Source organism: Styela clava, chromosome 12, assembly GCF_964204865.1.
Source record: "Styela clava chromosome 12, kaStyClav1.hap1.2, whole genome shotgun sequence".
Lineage (NCBI taxonomy): Eukaryota > Metazoa > Chordata > Ascidiacea > Stolidobranchia > Styelidae > Styela > Styela clava.
The window spans coordinates 17,252,501-17,260,000 of NC_135261.1; the positions used below are offsets into that span (position 1 = coordinate 17,252,501).

The 7,500-nt window shown below is 53.9% G+C and overlaps 2 non-coding genes and 1 pseudogene across 2 annotated transcripts; all 3 read left to right on the forward strand.

Annotated features, from left to right (window-relative positions):
• Positions 1 to 4,533: 4,533 nt before the first annotated feature.
• Positions 4,534 to 6,318, forward strand: LOC144430893 (small subunit ribosomal RNA). Its single transcript, XR_013479804.1, has one exon. It is a non-coding gene; the product is annotated as a small subunit ribosomal RNA (ribosomal RNA).
• A 298-nt stretch (positions 6,319 to 6,616) lies between these two features.
• Positions 6,617 to 6,770, forward strand: LOC144430850 (5.8S ribosomal RNA). The gene has a single exon (XR_013479766.1). It is a non-coding gene; the product is annotated as a 5.8S ribosomal RNA (ribosomal RNA).
• A 287-nt stretch (positions 6,771 to 7,057) lies between these two features.
• The window catches only part of LOC144430905 (large subunit ribosomal RNA), a 3,695-nt pseudogene continuing 3,252 nt past the window's right edge, over positions 7,058 to 7,500 (forward strand).

The following is a 7,500-nucleotide window of genomic DNA, read 5'->3' on the forward strand; positions in this document are numbered from 1 at the left end:
AGCGCACACATCTCTCGGTGGCTGGCGGGCGAGAGAGTGCTGCGTCGCCGGCATCGGCGTCGAAAGAAGCCGAGCCGAAAAAAGTTAAAGTACAAACGTGCAAGCATACTAACCTAACCCTAGGTAAGGCATGTTAGAGCGAAAGACAGTAAACTCGAATGAGCCAAGAAAGAAGCCGAGCCGAAAAAAGTTAAAGTACAAACGTGCAAGCATACTAACCTAACCCTAGGTAAGGCATGTTAGAGCGAAAGACAGTAAACTCGAATGAGCCAAGAAAGAGCGGCGTGCGGGGCCGGTCGGAGCGCACACATCTCTCGGTGGCTGGCGGGCGAGAGAGTGCTGCGTCGCCGGCATCGGCGTCGAAAGAAGCCGAGCCGAAAAAAGTTAAAGTACAAACGTGCAAGCATACTAACCTAACCCTAGGTAAGGCATGTTAGAGCGAAAGACAGTAAACTCGAATGAGCCAAGAAAGAAGCCGAGCCGAAAAAAGTTAAAGTACAAACGTGCAAGCATACTAACCTAACCCTAGGTAAGGCATGTTAGAGCGAAAGACAGTAAACTCGAATGAGCCAAGAAAGAGCGGCGTGCGGGGCCGGTCGGAGCGCACACATCTCTCGGTGGCTGGCGGGCGAGAGAGTGCTGCGTCGCCGGCATCGGCGTCGAAAGAAGCCGAGCCGAAAAAAGTTAAAGTACAAACGTGCAAGCATACTAACCTAACCCTAGGTAAGGCATGTTAGAGCGAAAGACAGTAAACTCGAATGAGCCAAGAAAGAGCGGCGTGCGGGGCCGGTCGGAGCGCACACATCTCTCGGTGGCTGGCGGGCGAGAGAGTGCTGCGTCGCCGGCATCGGCGTCGAAAGAAGCCGAGCCGAAAAAAGTTAAAGTACAAACGTGCAAGCATACTAACCTAACCCTAGGTAAGGCATGTTAGAGCGAAAGACAGTAAACTCGAATGAGCCAAGAAAGAAGCCGAGCCGAAAAAAGTTAAAGTACAAACGTGCAAGCATACTAACCTAACCCTAGGTAAGGCATGTTAGAGCGAAAGACAGTAAACTCGAATGAGCCAAGAAAGAGCGGCGTGCGGGGCCGGTCGGAGCGCACACATCTCTCGGTGGCTGGCGGGCGAGAGAGTGCTGCGTCCCTGGCATCCGCATCGAAAGAAGCCGAGCCGAAAAAAGTTAAAGTACAAACGTGCAAGCATACTAACCTAACCCTAGGTAAGGCATGTTAGAGCGAAAGACAGTAAACTCGAATGAGCCAAGAAAGAAGCCGAGCCGAAAAAAGTTAAAGTACAAACGTGCAAGCATACTAACCTAACCCTAGGTAAGGCGTGTTAGAGCGAAAGACAGTAAACTCGAATGAGCCAAGAAAGAGCGGCGTGCGGGGCCGGTCGGAGCGCACACATCTCTCGGTGGCTGGCGGGCGAGAGAGTGCTGCGTCGCCGGCATCGGCGTCGAAAGAAGCCGAGCCGAAAAAAGTTAAAGTACAAACGTGCAAGCATACTAACCTAACCCTAGGTAAGGCATGTTAGAGCGAAAGACAGTAAACTCGAATGAGCCAAGAAAGAGCGGCGTGCGGGGCCGGTCGGAGCGCACACATCTCTCGGTGGCTGGCGGGCGAGAGAGTGCTGCGTCGCCGGCATCGGCGTCGAAAGAAGCCGAGCCGAAAAAAGTTAAAGTACAAACGTGCAAGCATACTTACCTAACCCTAGGTAAGGCATGTTAGAGCGAAAGACAGTAAACTCGAATGAGCCAAGAAAGAAGCCGAGCCGAAAAAAGTTAAAGTACAAACGTGCAAGCATACTAACCTAACCCTAGGTAAGGCATGTTAGAGCGAAAGACAGTAAACTCGAATGAGCCAAGAAAGAGCGGCGTGCGGGGCCGGTCGGAGCGCACACATCTCTCGGTGGCTGGCGGGCGAGAGAGTGCTGCGTCGCCGGCATCGGCGTCGAAAGAAGCCGAGCCGAAAAAAGTTAAAGTACAAACGTGCAAGCATACTAACCTAACCCTAGGTAAGGCATGTTAGAGCGAAAGACAGTAAACTCGAATGAGCCAAGAAAGAGCGGCGTGCGAGGCCGGTCGGAGCGCACACATCTCTCGGTGGCTGGCGGGCGAGAGAGTGCTGCGTCGCCGGCATCGGCGTCAAAAGAAGCCGAGCCGAAAAAAAGTTAAAGTACAAACGTGCAAGCATACTAACCTAACCCTAGGTAAGGCATGTTAGAGCGAAAGACAGTAAACTCGAATGAGCCAAGAAAGAAGCCGAGCCGAAAAAAGTTAAAGTACAAACGTGCAAGCATACTAACCTAACCCTAGGTAAGGCATGTTAGAGCGAAAGACAGTAAACTCGAATGAGCCAAGAAAGAGCGGCGTGCGGGGCCGGTCGGAGCGCACACATCTCTCGGTGGCTGGCGGGCGAGAGAGTGCTGCGTCGCCGGCATCGGCGTCGAAAGAAGCCGAGCCGAAAAAAGTTAAAGTACAAACGTGCAAGCATACTAACCTAACCCTAGGTAAGGCATGTTAGAGCGAAAGACAGTAAACTCGAATGAGCCAAGAAAGAGCGGCGTGCGGGGCCGGTCGGAGCGCACACATCTCTCGGTGGCTGGCGGGCGAGAGAGTGCTGCGTCGCCGGCATCGGCGTCGAAAGAAGCCGAGCCGAAAAAAGTTAAAGTACAAACGTGCAAGCATACTAACCTAACCCTAGGTAAGGCATGTTAGAGCGAAAGACAGTAAACTCGAATGAGCCAAGAAAGAAGCCGAGCCGAAAAAAGTTAAAGTACAAACGTGCAAGCATACTAACCTAACCCTAGGTAAGGCATGTTAGAGCGAAAGACAGTAAACTCGAATGAGCCAAGAAAGAGCGGCGTGCGGGGCCGGTCGGAGCGCACACATCTCTCGGTGGCTGGCGGGCGAGAGAGTGCTGCGTCGCCGGCATCGGCGTCGAAAGAAGCCGAGCCGAAAAAAGTTTAAGTACAAACGTGCAAGCATACTAACCTAACCCTAGGTAAGGCATGTTAGAGCGAAAGACAGTAAACTCGAATGAGCCAAGAAAGAAGCCGAGCCGAAAAAAGTTAAAGTACAAACGTGCAAGCATACTAACCTAACCCTAGGTAAGGCATGTTAGAGCGAAAGACAGTAAACTCGAATGAGCCAAGAAAGAGCGGCGTGCGGGGCCGGTCGGAGCGCACACATCTCTCGGTGGCTGGCGGGCGAGAGATTGCTGCGTCGCCGGCATCGGCGTCGAAAGAAGCCGAGCCGAAAAAAGTTAAAGTACAAACGTGCAAGCATACTAACCTAACCCTAGGTAAGGCATGTTAGAGCGAAAGACAGTAAACTCGAATGAGCCAAGAAAAAGCGGCGTGCGGGGCCGGTCGGAGCGCACACATCTCTCGGTGGCTGGCGGGCGAGAGAGTGCTGCGTCGCCGGCATCGGCGTCGAAAGAAGCCGAGCCGAAAAAAGTTAAAGTACAAACGTGCAAGCATACTAACCTAACCCTAGGTAAGGCATGTTAGAGCGAAAGACAGTAAACTCGAATGAGCCAAGAAAGAAGCCGAGCCGAAAAAAGTTAAAGTACAAACGTGCAAGCATACTAACCTAACCCTAGGTAAGGCATGTTAGAGCGAAAGACAGTAAACTCGAATGAGCCAAGAAAGAGCGGCGTGCGGGGCCGGTCGGAGCGCACACATCTCTCGGTGGCTGGCGGGCGAGAGAGTGCTGCGTCGCCGGCATCGGCGTCGAAAGAAGCCGAGCCGAAAAAAGTTAAAGTACAAACGTGCAAGCATACTAACCTAACCCTAGGTAAGGCATGTTAGAGCGAAAGACAGTAAACTCGAATGAGCCAAGAAAGAAGCCGAGCCGAAAAAAGTTAAAGTACAAACGTGCAAGCATACTAACCTAACCCTAGGTAAGGCATGTTAGAGCGAAAGACAGTAAACTCGAATGAGCCAAGAAAGAAGCCGAGCCGAAAAAAGTTAAAGTACAAACGTGCAAGCATTTTAACCTAACCCTAGGTAAGGCATGTTAGAGCGAAAGACAGTAAACTCGAATGAGCCAAGAAAGAGCGGCGTGCGGGGCCGGTCGGAGCGCACACATCTCTCGGTGGCTGGCGGGCGAGAGAGTGCTGCGTCGCCGGCATCGGCGTCGAAAGAAGCCGAGCCGAAAAAAGTTAAAGTACAAACGCGATGCTAATGAGCGAGCCGTTGTCTCGACTAATATGTAGGGGGCGTTCGAGCGAGCGTCTGGCTTGAGCGCTTGTCGGCCTAGCAGAACGGTCGCATTGTTATGACCGGGTTTTAGGCACCGCTGCAGGCGGCCGGCAGAGCTCTTGTTTGTGCGAAACTGAATGGATCGAGCCCGAGAGAGGGCGAGCAAAGAAAAAACGCAAATCGCTCCGCCTGGCACTGCCGGCGAGAGCGTGGACGTCGCGGCCAGCGACTGTCGAAGCTGAGTACGGCCGCAGGCGATCGCCTCGGTCTTAAACGAATGCGACGAGCACGCGCCGGGCGGCCCAGCAAGGGCCGAGCGCAGCTGTCGCAGCTATCTGGTTGATCCTGCCAGTAGTGATATGCTTGTTTCAAAGATTAAGCCATGCAGGTGCAAGTACGAGTTCTCGTAAAGCGAAACTGCGAATGGCTCATTAAATCAGTCTTGGTTTATTTGGTCTCGTGAGCGAAGTGGATAACTGTGGTAATTCTAGAGCTAATACATGCATTAAGCGCCGACTTCGGGAGGCGCGCTTTTATCAGATCAAAACCGACCGGGTTCGTCCTGTGACGTTTGATGACTCTGGATAACCACGCGGATCGTACGGTCTCTGCACCGACGACGTATCATTCAAGTGTCTGCCCTATCAACTGTCGAAGGTACGCTACGTGCCTACCTTTGTGATAACGGGTAACGGGGAATCAGGGTTCGATTCCGGAGAGGGAGCCTGAGAAACGGCTACCACATCCAAGGAAGGCAGCAGGCGCGCAAATTACCCATTCCCGACACGGGGAGGTAGTGACGAAAAATAACAATACAGGACTCTAACGAGGCCCTGTAATTGGAATGAGTACATCCTAAAACTCTTAACGAGTATCCATTGGAGGGCAAGTCTGGTGCCAGCAGCCGCGGTAATTCCAGCTCCAACAGTGTATGCTAAAGTTGTTGCGGTTGAAAAGCTCGTAGTTGGATTTTGGGCGAGCGCCGCCGGTCCGTCGCAAGGCGTGTCACTGGTTGCGTTCGCCTCACCTTCGGTTCTCCGTCGGTGCTCTTGACTGAGTGTCGGCGGTGGCCGATAAGTTTACTTTGAAAAAATTAGAGTGTTCAAAGCAGGCTGTTCGCCTGCATAGTGTTGCATGGAATAATGGAATAGGACCTCGGTTCTATTTTGTTGGTTTTCGGAGCACGAGGTAATGATTAAGAGGGACAGACGGGGGCGTCCGTACTCTGCCGTTAGAGGTGAAATTCTTGGATCGGCGGAAGACGAACTACTGCGAAAGCATTCGCCAAGAATGTTTTCTTTAATCAAGAGCGAAAGTCAGAGGTTCGAAGACGATCAGATACCGTCCTAGTTCTGACTATAAACGATGCCAACTAGCGATCGGGAGGCGTTACCATGACAACCTTTCCGGCAGCTTCCGGGAAACCAAAGTCTTTGGGTTCCGGGGGAAGTATGGTTGCAAAGCTGAAACTTAAAGGAATTGACGGAAGGGCACCACCAGGAGTGGAGCCTGCGGCTTAATTTGACTCAACACGGGGAAACTCACCCGGCCCGGACACAGGTAGGATTGACAGATTGAAAGCTCTTTCTTGATTCTGTGGGTGGTGGTGCATGGCCGTTCTTAGTTGGTGGAGCGATTTGTCTGGTTAATTCCGATAACGAACGAGACTCTGGCATGCTAAATAGTTACGCGACCTTCTCGGTCGGCGTCTAACTTCTTAGAGGGACTAGTGGCGTTTAGCCACACGAGATTGAGCAATAACAGGTCTGTGATGCCCTTAGATGTCCGGGGCCGCACGCGCGCTACACTGAGTGAAGCAGCGAGTGTCTAACCTAGGCCGAAAGGTCCGGGTAACCCGTTGAACCTCATTCGTGATTGGGATAGGGACTTGCAATTGTTTCCCTTGAACGAGGAATTCCCAGTAAGCGCAAGTCATCAACTTGCGTTGATTACGTCCCTGCCCTTTGTACACACCGCCCGTCGCTATCCTTGGATCGGCCCCGTCGCGGCTGGCAACGGCCGCGTCGGCGTGTCGAGAAGACAATCAAACTTGATCATTTAGAGGAAGTAAAAGTCGTAACAAGGTTTCCGTAGGTGAACATGCGAAAGGATCATTACCGAAAGTGGTGGTAGGCCCCGGCCGACCGCGCACTCAATTGTCTTTGGGTGCCGCCGAGAGGGCGGCCGTCAATCGGGGTTCCGCCCCGTGCGACACGCGTAACACGTTGGCATAGCAAGGCAGCCGAGTGCGATGGTGGCTACTGGGCACCGCGCCCGATGTGCCGCCGGCCCAGCCCGGCGGTCGCTCGGCGCCGTTTGTTGGTGTTTTTGTGCAGTTGTTGTCGGTGGTGGTTTTGTGGTCGATCCCACAGTGTGACGTCCGCGCGCTTCGGCGCCGGGCGAAACGTGGAGGACGACTCTTAACGGTGGATCACTCGGCTCGCGAGTCGATGAAGGACGCAGCCAAGTGCGAGAAGTAATGTGAATTGCAGAACACATTGAACGTCGACCTTCTGAACGCGAATTGCGTTCTCGGGTCAATCCCGGGACCGCGTCTGCCTCAGGGTCGCGTTCGTCCTCACCCGAGGGCCGTCGCCTGGCCTCTGCGAAGACGGCCGGGCGTCGCCCCAAGTTGAAGCGGTCGCCGAGCTTTCTCGGCGCGACCGCGTGTCCCGTACACCGCCGACCCCTTGACGTGTTCAACTACGTTCGAGGGGCGGGTCCAGGTCGGTCGGTCCGGTCACGAGATCAAGACCGACGTGGGCCAAGGCGGCGACGGAACGCGCTCGGTCGGCGCCGGCGGCGACGACTTGCGATGCCAGCGGGCCGTGTAAGAAGCGGCCCGCTTGACACATACGACCTGAGTTCAGGCGAGAGCACCCGCTGAATTTAAGCATATTATTAAGCGGAGGAAAAGAAACCAACAGGGATTCCCTGAGTAACGGCGAGTGAACCGGGAAGAGTCCAGCGTCGAATCTGCGCGCTTTTTGAGCGCGCCGAGTTGTGACGTACGGAAGTCCCAGTGCGGCTGACGGCGAGCGCCGGTGTCCTTCTGATCGAGGCCTCGTCCCACGGCGGGTGTTAGGCCCATAGGGGCGCTTGCCTTGGCCGCTTCGGGTCTTCTCGGAGTCGGGTTGTTTGGGAATGCAGCCCAAAGCGGGTGGTAAACTCCACCTAAGACTAAATACGGTCGCGAGACCGATAGCGGACAAGTACCGTGAGGGAAAGTTGAAAAGCACTTTGAAGAGAGAGTTCAAGAGTACGTGAAACCGTTGAGAGGCAAACGGGAGGGACCGTCA